Source organism: Heterocephalus glaber, unplaced genomic scaffold, assembly GCF_053883595.1.
Source record: "Heterocephalus glaber isolate CG9 unplaced genomic scaffold, H.glaber_assembly_v1.0 deba00000331, whole genome shotgun sequence".
NCBI classification, from domain to species: Eukaryota; Metazoa; Chordata; class Mammalia; order Rodentia; family Bathyergidae; genus Heterocephalus; species Heterocephalus glaber.
Window position 1 is genome coordinate 57136662 of NW_028258142.1, and position 13857 is coordinate 57150518.

Sequence of the window (13857 nt, forward strand, 5' to 3'; positions counted from 1 at the left end):
TATGTGAGAAATGCCTGTTCATTTCAGATGCCCATTTTTGGATTGGGTCTTTAAATTTGGGAGGTCTGATTTTTAAAAAGTCTTTATAGATTCGAGATAGTAGACCTTTGTCTGAAGAACCACTGGTGAAAATTTTTTCCCACATTGTGGGTTGTCTCTTCACACTGCTGGTGGTTTCTCTTGCTGTGCAGAAGCTTTTTAGTAAAAAGAGATCCCACTTGTTGATTGTTTGTGCTAGTTCACAGGCAACTGAGGTTTTGTTCATAAAGTCTTTTCCTACCCCAATGTCTTGAAGAGTTCTACCTAACCTCTGTTCCAGCCAGTTCAGCATTTCTGTTTTTATATTTAGATCTTTAATCCATTTTGATTTTAGATTAGTGCATGGTGAGAGATATAGGTCTAGTTTTAGTCATTGGCAAGTTGAAACCCAATTTCTCCAGCACCATTTATTAAAGAGTCTATCTTTCCTCCAGTGAGGGTGTTTGGCTCCTTTGTCAAAGATGAAGTGGCTGAGTGTGTCTGGAGTTGTTTCTGCATCTTCTAATCTGTTCCACTGGTCTTCAGGTCTGTTTCTTTGCCAGTACCATGCTGTTTTTATCACAGTAGCTTTGTAGTATAGTTTCAAATTGGGGGTTGTAATACTCCCTGCCATGTCTCTGTTACCTAGAATTGGTTTTGCTATTCTGAGTCTCTTCTTATTCCAAATGAATTTTTGGATTGTTTTCTCAAGGTCTGTGAAACATGCTGCTGGGATTTGAATTGGGATTGCATTGAATCTATATAGCAATTTTGGAATTATAACCATTTTCACTATGTTGATCCTTCCTACCCAGGAGCAAGGGATGTCTTTCCATTTTCTGATATCCCCTTCAATATCTTTTTTCAAAGTGCTATACTTTTCAGAGAAGAGGTCTTTGTTAAATGGGAGAATCTTAAAATTGTCCATAACCTTTTCTCTAATAATTTAATATCTAGGAATGTGTTACAATGAAATTATAAGAAATATGAATGAAGATTTATTTATAAGATGCTCATGATTCATAATATTGACAAATTAGGTTCATTAGAAACATCTTCCCACAACATGGAAATGGTTAATATCATGTTTGTGAAGCATTTTTAACAACATGAAATAAAGCTAGTGATGTAATGCTCACTGAAAAAAGGAAAATATAAAACTATGTTTAGCAAGATTGCATTCTAAAAATTCTCTTGTGACCTAAACATTATAGATGCCTTTTATTTTCTAAATTTTATGTATTTCTAAATTTCATAAAATGAGAATGTATTTCATAATTAGAAGAGATCAAAACAAATTTTGTCTTTTCAAGAGAAAAATAGATCTTAACCAAAAAATACCATTAGTAACGGAGCGATGTTTTTGTAGAAAGGCATGCACAAATTGCACTTCAGTGATGACTGCCTATATTTGTTTTTCCCTCTCCTTGTGATCTTTCTTATTAATAGGTAATTTCTGTATGAACTATTTAAGGAACACCAGCATTGTCTAATATTAATTCTCACCAGAAAGAGTCTTTTCTTTGTCCAGTGAGAAAGTAGTGTTTCTATATAATGTAAATCTTCTCAGTACAGCTCTGTACTCTAGTATGCTAGCTCCAACTTTTTTATTTTTAACAATATCTTATCTCCCTCATAGGCCAGCAACTGCTATCATTAAGAGACCATCCTGTAGTGTTTATGACACCACAGTTGGTTACCATGAAAAAAACTGAACTGTCCCCAACCTCATAGCAAATATGGGTTTAAATAGTTGATTTGGTCAAATTCAGAGCCTTTGTGAATCTTGGGAATTCTGAGTTTCCAATTGTATTGAGCTGCTGGAAATTTGTTTATGGTTAGCAACATAAAACTCTGTTTTGCTTCATTTTTCTTTCCTTTTTTATAAAAGACTCAAAATTCTGCTTTTATACAATGCTGTTCTATCACAATATGTTTTGAGTGTGTTTTAAAACTATATATATAATTTTTCTAATATATGTGTACATATATTGCCCTATAAAAATGATACCTTGATTCATAAACTTAATACTTTCCATGATTCTGGTTGCAAACTGAATTGGATGAGAACCGAACCAAATTCATTGGTTAGGTTCAATGTTACCTTTTGGGGAAGTTTGAATTGGCTCTCATCCAATTCAGTTTGTGACCAGAACATGGAAAGAATTAAGTTCGTGAACTGAGATACCACTGTATTTTTACATAAAATTTTATAAAATTGTGTATATATGTACATGTACCCACACATACACACCTTTCTGCATAAAATTAAAATAGGAAAACATAAACATATTTTCTCTAGATTTATGTCTAGAATCCACTGGGAATGACAGTAAAGTGCTTTATTCCAATAATTTCATGAAAGTGGAAAGGATCATTTATGTAGGATGAACACATGATTCTTGTTCAGACTTGGGCATTGCTGAGGATGGAAGGCACTATTAATAATCAAGCAGGGATAATACATAAACTAAGATTTTTCCAAACAATGTGAGAGTTTTGTTCATGCTAATTGAAAGATATTAAATATAGTATGTGTTACGGGTTGAATTTTGTCCTCCAGAAAATTGGGCTGAAGTCTCAACCCCTGTACTTCTGCTGTAACCTTACTTAGAAATCGGAGAAGTTGCAGGTGCGGTTGCTTTAAAATGAGGTCATAGTGCTGTAGGGTGGACTCCTAATCCAATAGGACTGGTTTCCTTATGAGAAAGGGAATCAGGCATAATCATGTGATGATGACAAAAGCATGCAGCACAAGCCAGAGGAGCAGCAAACCACCAGAAGCCAAGAGAAAGATCAGGGACAGAGTGTCTCTCACAGCCCTCAGAAGGATCCACCCCACAGATACCTTGATTTCAGACTTCTGGCCTCCAGAACTGGGGGACAGACAGCATGTGTCTATGGCTTAAGGCATTCGGTTTGTGGTGCCCTGTTAGGGCAGCTCTAACAAAGATGAGAAAGGGAGGAGTGCAAACAAAAGTGTCCACAGAGGGCCACACTTAGTAGACGAGGTGACTCACTCTACAGGATCGAGGAGAGGCTGGGAGTAGAGCAGTAGGTTCTGCCAAAGATTGGGGGAGGGCTGCTAAAGGAAGGGGTTCCTTTAAAGTCCACATGAGTTAGTATAGACCCCAGATTGCCTCCTAACAGTTGATGCAGCCAGTTCACCCCCACACCTACTCCCTGCCACCCCCAACAGGAGGCAAGAAGGTCAGGTCCTGAAGAGATTGAGTCAGAAAGGCTCTGCATTTGAGGCCAGTTGCCACAGAGCAGGTAGACCTGGGCTGAAGAGAGGGAAAACTAGAGTTGAAATGAGAATCCACCCATCAATCCTCTTTCCCTTCCACGCTCGGAATGCAGCCAGGCATTAACTTACAGTTAGGACACTGGGATACCCTTCTGCAAGTACACTGAGTAATCTGAAGACACAGAGGCATGGGAGCTCCTGACAAAGGTGCAGGACATGCAGTCACTCCACGGCAAGGAGTTGCTTCCCATAGAGCTCCTAATAGATGCTCAGTGGATCATGCTTGAACAGAACTGGACAGCTAGCCACAGCTGGCATTGCAGGTGAGCCTGCACCATGAAAGGCAGTTCACAATAAACAGGAAAGCAGATGAACTTGGAGGAAATAGAGACATTGCAAGAAGAGAAGAAAACTTCTGAAAAGCAAACTATAATTAGTATTCTCAGAGATATTGCATCCAAGAAACAGGCTAGGATGATATAAAAAGAATAACAGCCCACATCAATTCAATATGACAGAAGAAATAAAAGTATTTGGTTAAAAGGTCTAGAGACAAAATGAAAGAACTCTTATAGAAAGTAGAAACAAAACACAGAGATGGAAAATAAATGAGAAAATTAAAGACTCAATGCAGGGTCGTGTATTTAGCTCAGTGGCACTGTGCCTGCCTTGCAAGAGCAAGGCTCTGAGTTTGATCCCTGGCCCCACAGGAAAAAAAAAGACTCAATCCATATCGTCCTAGTAAGTATTATAGATAAGAAGCTTAGGTACAAATGATCTCCATACACCATTGTTTTCTATAACTGAACAAGAGTGTTCCAAGTATCAAGAAGGTGAATTACAGAAGTCATGCTGTGGTACCTTGTTGGGTAAATGTGAGTTATGTGTAGGAAAACGAATGTGCCTTGAGACCACAGTGTTAAGTGAAGTAAATCAGACACACAAGCTTAAATATTGCATAGTTCCTTTCATCTGAGAAACCTGAAGTATAAATAAAGAGCAAAATAAAAGGTAGATAATAGGATACAGGGAGATAGATCTTTTGCAAAAGGGAAGGAGACCAAGGATAAAGGAGGTGAGGAGGAGAGGGGAAAGGAATGAAAAAAGAATTGAGATGTGTTAGGTACATGTACCAACTCCCTGAATGTAATCATTATGCAGCCATATACTCAGAAAAATAAAAGTTTAAGAAAAGAATACAGGGGGTAAAAGTGATAGTCTAAAAGTTTCCAAAGATAAGGACCATTTACAAAAATTCAGGAGTAAGAATGGCAAAGAACTTTTCAGTTTCACCCCTGGAAGTTGGATGACTATGAGCAATGACTTTGTGTTCAGCAAAAATAGCATCTTTGATACCCAGGGAAAAGTATGACTCTGGTCTGAAGGTTGACTAACAGTATTTTCACACATGTAAAATTGGTCTCGGAAAATGTCACCTGTCCCATAGGCTTTGTCGGGAAGCTCTTGAAGAGTGCTATGCCAAAATGAGAGTGTGTTTCAAGAAGGAGGAAGATGTGGGTTTCAGGAAAGAAGGGATCAACAGTGTGGCAGTGCAGAGGGAACTGCGGGGACAGGAGCTGTGTGCTGTGCAGAGACCCTGAGAGCAGCCAGGCAGACTGCAGCAGGTAGAGGGGAGGGGAGGTGTCTGCAGGAAAAGTGGAGACCAACAGAGCAACTTCTAGCTTGGACTATGTGGAAAATTTTGCTAAGACATATTTCAAAACGCTGTTGAAGTGTGTGGGGAGATTTGGCCAGAGCATCAAAGAAAAACTAAGTAAATGGAAGTATGAAGCAACTATTAACTCCAAGAAAACTTTTATAAGAAAGAAAATTAAATCAAAGAACTTCTTTGCCAGAAGATCCAGCAATGTAATAAATAGTATTTTCATAGTCACAATAACGAAAACACTGATTGTGGAACTAACCAAAACCTGGGAGAGTAGAAAAGGAATGGAAAAAGAGTATGCAAAGGAGCTAAAATTTTTGTCTACGTATCAGATAATGTCTAAATAGATATATCCAGAAATTTAAGTGCATTGCTTATAAATACGGAAGTGATACCAAAATATGCAACTGAAAAGTTGGAAGTGATTGACTTTAGGATATGAGGAGTGTGAGTGAGTGTGTGTGTGGGTGTGTGTGTACACATGATGGGGAAGTGAGAATGGAGTAGCTATTTTTGTTTAAAAAACTTTTAAACACGATTTGATTTTTAAAACAATGTATGAGTTATATTGATAAAAAAATTTAAACTAATACAAAATTACATTTGAGAGACAATAAATCTAGAAACAGCATGTGTCAGTATATAAACTGCCCTGACCTAAGATGAATGACTATCAGCTATGAGCACTTTCACTCTTTTTCCTTTTGGGGACTGTCACTTCCAGGTACCAAATTTATGTGTTTTGTTTTCACTCATGAATCGAACAGTAATAAATATGTTTTATCAAACTTAAACTCCATAACCATTCTGTTTTATGGGTGGGACAAGATATTACTAAATCCTAAAGATTCCTCACATTTTTATGTGAGGGTAAATAGTTGTTTTAAACTATAGATATTGTAGCATATTGTGATTTTTTTTGTTATTGTTAAAAAGGAATTTCAAGCAAAAGATCCTTTTGCCCCAATCCCTGGATATCTCATTCCCCATTTCTGAGAGCATTGTGTTTCAAGCCATAGCCCAATCATAATTTTGTGTGCAGTAAATGTTTTAACATTCTCTTTGAAATTATGAGCACAGAGAAAAAAGACCTCCTTTTATGAGCAATAAATGAACTCATATATAATCATAATCCATAAGAGTCTTTTCCTATTTCACTTCTTTCATAAGGGAAATTATAAAGTTGGTAACATAAACTTTTTCCAGGAGCATCATAAATCCTAAACTTGAGAATGTAGGGACTGGACTGTAATCAGCATGTGCCATGTGGTCTGTGACTATGAGTTTAATCTGGGTCATGTGCAGACCATCAGGGTTATGATACCAATTATTCCATTTGCGAGCTGGGTGGGATTGAGTAGGTCATTCTGTGCTTTTCAGTGTATAAATTTAAGGGATGAGAATACCAGGTATGGTGGCAGTTTCTTAACATATGCCAGTGCTAAGAGAATGATAGAAGCTATCCAGAGCTCTGAGTGTTTTTTAAAAAAAAATTAAACTGACAAATAATAATTGTTTATTTATGGCATACATTGTGATGTCTCCATACCTGTATACCTTGTGGAGTGATCCAATCAGGGTAATTAGCATACTTATCACCTTAAATATTTATAATTTCTTTGTGACTAGAACATTTATAAATCTCATCTTTTGGTCATTTTGAAATATACGATAGATTATCATTAACTATAGTTACTTTACTGTGCAACAGAACACCGGATTTGATTCTTCCTATCTAACTGGAAACTCTGTACCCACTCATGATCTCATCTTCCCTTCCTCCTTCCATCTCTCCCCCAAGCTTCTCATAACTGACACTCTATTCTACTTCTGTGAGCTCCAGATTTCTAAGAATTACAAGACTATATGTCTGATCTCACTTAGAAATTTCTGAGATTGATTATTTATGTCTGTCTTGGATGGAAACTAGAAAAGTACCTGTCCTTAAATGCATGTAATTGTCAACTCTAGATTAGATAGTCTAAGAGATTTATTTCAGGCTAAACATCATTCTATTCCAGCCTATAATTTTATTTTATACTTTGGATTACTTGGTAAAACAATCCATGCTTTCTTTTTTCCATATTCCATTTATTAAATTATACCTCTTTTTAAAAGTAAAATTTATATAGTGCACTTAAAGGAAAAAAAATTTATGAACCAAATCAATTTATTTTATAGAACATTATACAGAAACACATGATCTGTAGTTAAAAACAGTTTTCCTCCATCAAATTTAGTATATCTAATGAATTTTTTTCATAGACATAGATCATATGTAGTTGAAAAATCCAAAGACTAAATACTAAGGAAAAGTTGTACGTACCATTCAGCAGATAGATTTCTTTGATTTGATATGTGGGCTTCATCATAAATAGAATTTCCGGATACTTTTTTAAATATAGATTTTCATTGAAGATGGTTTTATTTTTTTAAAAACACATAACTTGTGATACTTAGAAACTGGCTAATTTGAAATCATTTTGAGGGGAAAAACAATTTTAAAATGATGCTAGGTCCTTCTTATTCTGATATCGTACTCCAAGATATCAGACCACCTTCCTATTTGCCATCTCCAATAGTTCGGGTCAAGCAACTCCAGCCATTTGTACATTTCCTTTGAGGTACATCTGTTTTGCCTAGTAGTGTATAGTTGCTAATTACTGATATATAAGAACAGAAATAAAGACATTAACCTCTGGTCTATATCTTCTGCTTTCCCAATGTGAATATACTTTAAAAATAAAAATGTATACATTACTTAACTTTCACTGCTAAAATGCAGAAAGAAGAAAGTATATAAGAATTAATGGCAGAACAATTATTCAAATATCTAAGTACAAGCCATGGCTCCTTTCTTGAACATTTCAGCTGCTATCAGTTGTTCATCGAGTTCCGGGTTTCCTAATCAAGCAGGCTGAGTCTATTTTAGAGGAAGCACTTCCCCGTGCTTTGTGAGTTTATAGTGGCAGGACAGGGTGAACCAAGCACTTGCAATTCACTGCTTTTCTCCTGTCAGACACTAATGGTGTTTCAAGAAATTGGATTAAGAAGAACCTAGCCTCATCTGAAAACTAGTTTCGTCTGAAGTTGCTTATCCTAACTAAAAATTTCATCCATTCCTCTGCTTTATCATTCTTAGGGAGAACATAGTTCCTTCACCTTTGGTCGTGGATACCTAGTACCTTTGAACACCCTTTCTATCAGGGAGGCATCCTCTTCCTCACTGTGCCACCTCCCTCAGGTAGAAAACACAGAACCTACTTCCCAAACATCTTGTGGTGAGACATGGGCATGTGACCCATGGCCCACCAATCACTCTGCTTCCCTGAGACTTGCATTGCAGTTGGAGCGGGGCGCAGTGTGGAATCTGTTTTGCTGTTGCGGTTTGCTCCAGGCATCTCGCTTTGAAGGACAGCGAGCATTGCAAAATTTGGATCTTGGGCAGAAATGGCAAGACAGGGGTTGGATGCAGTTAAGTCCCAGCAGGTGTGCAAACAGAGCATAACTGCTTGGCACCAGCCTAACCTTTGGAGGTGTTCTCCTCACGTCAGTTTTGGACATGGTTTGGCCATTGTTTCTGGGAGCCTCAAGTCTGGTTCTCAGACATCCTGCAATTACTGCATGAGCTATACATGTTGTGTGTTTTTTTTTCAATAAACTCCTTTTGGGCTTAATCATTAGGGTTGGTTTCAGTTGCTTTAAACTAGGAACCTTGGCTGTTACATTGTTCTTCCATTAGAATATGCTCTTTACAAGATTTTTTTGGAGGGGTAGGGGACAGGGACCTGTTTATCCTCCTTTGGAAATATCAACGGAAAGAATAAGAAAAACCGTGGCATGACCTTACTTACCTATGGAGTCTAAAAAAGTCCAACCTATAGAAGCAGAGAGTAGAAAGGTGGTTTTAACGGGTGAAAGTGGGATGAGAAAATGGGGAGATACTGGTTAAAGGACACAAGATTTTGCTTATGTAGGATATATAAGTACTGGAGATCTACATCTGTATAGTGACTCCATTTAGTACTATATTGAATATTTACATATTGCTAAGAGAATAAATCTTAAATGTCCCACATATACACATAAATGTTAAGTAGAAGAGATGGATATATTAAGCAGCTTGACTATAGTAATCTGCTCATCTGTATTAAGTAGAATTAATTTTAGAAAGAAAAGGGAAAATTCATGACAAGGTAGACTGCATTTAATTATCCCCATGCCTGACTTGGAATCCGGTGTACGTTTTTTGATAACCTATCACAGGTAACCCTATGCTGATGTGGGGTTAACATGGGAGGTGGTGGTAGAAAATATGAAGATAATTGAAATAAATTCTATAGATTTAACATAATTCTACATGTAATTGTCATTCTTTAATTAGTCTAGCAATTCCCAGTAGTTTTCTTAAAAATACAGCTTCAATCTCCTTACAGACATGCATTTAGTTCCTAAAAGATTTATATTTTTTGGTATGCACCAGAAAAATGTTTTCCCCACTGTCCATCTATAGATGAATTGACAAACAAAACAAAATGGAATACACACACACACACGTGCACGTGCACTGCGATATAATGCATCTTTTAAAAGGGAAAAAAATTCTTCAACATGGATAAATCTTAAGGACATTATGTTAAGTGGAGAAACCCAAACACAAAAGGACAAATATTATCAAATTCCACTTATATGAGATAAAGAAGTCAAATTCATAGAGGCAAGAAGTAGGGTTGTGATTTACAGAAGTTAGCAGGAGGGGAAATGAGGAATTGTTTCGTTGACGTAGAGTTGGGGAAGATAAAAAAACGTTTTGCAAATGGATTGTGGGGAAAGTTGTATAACACCATGAATATACTTAATACCAGAGAGCTGTACACTTACAATGGCTAAAATGGTAACTGTGTTAGGTATATTCTTACCACAATAAAAAAATGCTGGTTAACCAAACAGAAATATACTTCTAAGAGTAGGACCAGGAAACTAATTTCTTCATATCACTAAGAAAATTCCATCTGAGCGATGAGAGCAGCGTGACCGAAAGAAAGGGGTCTCTTGTTTGGTGCCAGCTCTGTGGTCGGCTACAGAGGTGAACTCTGCTTGACTTTGCCAGACCTTAGTGTCTCCATCTATCAGGTGGATACGATGCGGAGGGGACTCCAGTTGCACATGCTTAACTCCTATGCAACCTCAGACTTAGAACCAAGGGCATCCCTGACTTCAGACGTGGAACTCCTCTACTGATGAATAAACACATCTTCAGGAAATTACACTTGTCTTCCAGAGAAATGGTTTCTTCTAAGTTCTCACAGCAAATGCGAGCAGCAACAATGTAGGCTTTTGAGAATGTGGAGTATTTCCTGAACTCATAATCCTTCCCTCCTAGAAACTCTCTAAGATGTAGAAATTCAGTTCTCATCTGGATTTATAAATATAAATCTTCAGCGACCTGATAAAATGGAAGGTTAAAATTATGTTATTATATTTTGAATCTTGTAGTACTAATGAACTCAAATCCAGACTTCATTTTTACAAAGTTATTTTAGAAAGTTAATTTTCCAACATAATACAGTATAGTGCTTGAGTCTTAAAGCCTTATGATAATGCGTACACAAACACTATTATTTCTACCTCTAAAAATTCTAATCACAGTGTTTCTAAGGATACATTTAGGCTTCTTACACAATAGTGAATATTGAGACAATGTTTATTAGTCCACAACTTTCCGAGGCAGATTGAAGGGGTCACCACAAGACTGGCACTCAACTGGCAAGCTCTATGTTACCAGCTAAGCAGTGGGGAGCACCCAGTATGCCTGCAGATAGAGGACATTTTGAAGGTCATGCGGATCCAAGCAATCTCTGAGAATCAATTGCCAAGGAGTATCTCAATTGTAGGAGAAGTTGGACTTAAGGAAATACGTATTGTTCTTGAAAATGACACCATTAGGAAACATAAACACAGGCTCAAAAGGAGGGAACCACAGGCTGAATAAACAGCTCAAGAATACCCACTTTCCTAGGAAGTATGTGTCCAAGCCTGAAGAGCTCGGGGCCAGTTTTCTCTGTCATCTACCTCTTTAAGATAGGTCAGTCTTAGGGTGACTATTAGCCCTTGCACCCCACAGGAGGCTGCCAACTGTTATCATAGACCATCCACTAGAGGGTGACAGCCACACAGGCTTCAGGGTAGACGGCCGTTCCCTAGACAGTGGTACCCTCTCCTGAGTACTGCGGGAAGTTTCTTGAAGCTCATCAACCTAAGTGATTGGATTTCATTTCTGAAGTCTCCCATATGGAGGAAAGAGGAGAGGCTATGAAATATTTCCACACTTACGGGTTGAACTGTGCCTCCTTTTCATTTTAGCTAAGAAAGAAAGAAAAAAATGTATACATATATATGTGAAGGAACGCCTCTGGCCAGTTTACTCTTAGCATTTTAGATGGTTTGTAGGGGTGGAGGGAGGATTTAACAGTTGGAAGAAGAACTTACTGAGATTTTTTTCTTCATGTTGTTATGGATTTTTATGACAATTTCAATAAGTCGCTTCAGAGGTGAGTTGGCTTTTTCAATCATAAAATGTGGGCTATTGTATTAGAAACTTTACTGCAGAATTCTTATAGTAAGACTGAGACAGGAAGATTGCAAGTTGAAGCCCAGCCTGGGCAACTTAGTGACTTAGTGAGAACTTGTCTCAAAATAAAAAAGAAGAAGAAGAAAAAAAGACCCTGTAGCACAAAAACAAAACGACAACAATAACAAAACAAACAAAAAACCACAACAAAACAAAACAAGAAATTCTTATAGTAAAATAGGGGAACATGAAACCTTTAATTGGAAGGTTTTGTGCTTTTCAAGGATAATTAGTACTGGTAGGACCTTAATATATTAAGGAAATTAAGATGCACGAGGTAAGTTGGAGTCTGAGTCTTGGGTGGGATGTGGGACTGGAACCTTGGACTGCTGACACGAGGGAGGCATAGTAACTCTTTAATGAACACACAGCTGTAGCTCAGGCCCAAGCACTCAGTGCAGCAGCTTTCAGACGTTCTGGAGTATTCTTGCTTGTGTTCTTCCCCAGATGCGTTTGTGGGGAGCAGTCATCTAGGCAGCCCTTCAGGGAGCTCTGGGTCTTTTCCTTAACATGTCACAGAATGAAAATATTTCAGCCTTACAAAGAGATCTCAGTTTATACAGACATATTGAGTAGTGTACTCATTTTTTTAAAAAGTGACAATGGCTTTTATGGCAGGTGCAAATGTAAGCTCCTATGTTGGGTGCTTTCGGCGGCTCATTCAGAGCTGTGTACACAGTGAATCCTCTGCATTTGTGGGATGGATAATCCACACTTGTACAATTATCATAGTTTTAAACAAGAAAGTCCATTGTTGGAGTGATGTGTTTATGATGCTTCCTGATTCTTCTTTCAGTTTCTATATAGAAATTGGACTCCGTACTTTGATTTCCTCTGTAGGTGCCTTTGGCTAATTATCTCTGCACGTCTGTTGATGTTGCCCATGCTGCATGTTTAGCCTCCATGCACACAATGTTTACAACAGACTAAAATGCTGGGAGCCAGACAGTCCTGGGTTCATTGGGTTTACATTGCTGGGTTTTATAAGGATTAGAAACAAATATATGCACAGTGCCTGGTACAAAGTAGATAAACAAAATTGTGTTTATTTAATAATTATTGTTACTAGCTCTATTATTATTAATAATGAAAATAATATTGGAAAGCTAGAGGATGCAGTAAGGGCATGGTATGTGGTTCACATTTGATCTAGACCAATCTGCTTATTTACAAGTTCTCTCAGATATCAGGTTAGCATCTTCCATCTGCAGGATTGTTCTAGGCACTCAGGCCAAGCAGAAAACCACAGTAGATCCCTGTCCTTAAGGGATGTTACTTTTCAGCCCACATTGTCATGGTGATAGGAACAGTGTACTTGGCAAGAAAATATTTTAATACCACTTTTTTCTTAGGTCATTTTCTTTGGTAATAGCTTTATTTTGGTATAATCCGTACACCATACAATTCTCTGATTTAATGCATATAAGTCAGTCACCCTGCTCTCTTTGTCCTCTGTTCAAGGTGACCCCGGATCTACTTCCTGTCTGTATAGATTTGCCTATGCTGGCCACTTCATGTAAGTGAAATCAAATAATATGTACTTTTTTGGAACTGGCTTCTATCACTTAGCTTAATGTTTTCAAAGTTTATTAATGTTTTAGCATATATTGGCATTTCATTCCTTTTATGGCTGAAAAATGTTTTACAAAGTCTTGCTGCATTTTAAATACTTAGATGTCGACTGATTTATTAATTCTTTTCTAGTTGTCTGTGGGGCTCTTTGGGCTTCATCGCTTTTTCTCCTACCCCGGCTTGGAGAGGTTTTTTTCTTTTCTTTTGAAAGCAACAACATCCCTGCTGTACCACACACTCCATCTTTAACTCTGACGTCCACTGAGATTTGGAGCACGTGGCACCTTCTCTCGGCAGTGATGTATCTTGTTTCTGTCCTTCATTTCTTTCCAGTTCTTTCATTTTGCCTCTGTGTCCCTCCAAAGTTCTTTAAAGAACTTTATACAATTGGCCTTAGAATGGAAGCTTCAAATGCTATCTAAAGAACACACGCAACAGCCCACAGAGAAGGTGGAGGGAATAAAAAAAAAAATCAAGAATGATAGCCAGAGAATTTTCACCGAATTGAAACAGACGCTGGATATTCCTTATTCTTATGCCTGATGCGTTGAACGTTTCCCACCAATGCTCGATATAGTCTAAGACCCAAAGGTATACTAGACATTTCCTAGAGAACTCCAGACTCTCTCTTATTCTCATTTCCCCTTTCTTCTGGGTTTGGCCCGTGCAGAGCCCACCGATAAGTTAAAAATGACTTATCAAGCATTAGCGTTTAGAGAGTAG

At 37.6% G+C, this 13857-nt stretch overlaps 1 protein-coding gene across 1 annotated transcript in view; it reads left to right on the plus strand.

The window, feature by feature from the left end:
- The window catches only part of LOC147830147 (uncharacterized), a 350272-nt gene extending 337194 nt beyond the window's left edge, over window positions 1-13078 (plus strand). The window contains exon 4 of the mRNA XM_087194143.1: window positions 13024-13078. The gene's annotated coding sequence lies outside the window, so the exon portion shown is untranslated. The remainder of the gene's footprint in view (window positions 1-13023) is intronic.
- Window positions 13079-13857: the final 779 nt, after the last annotated feature.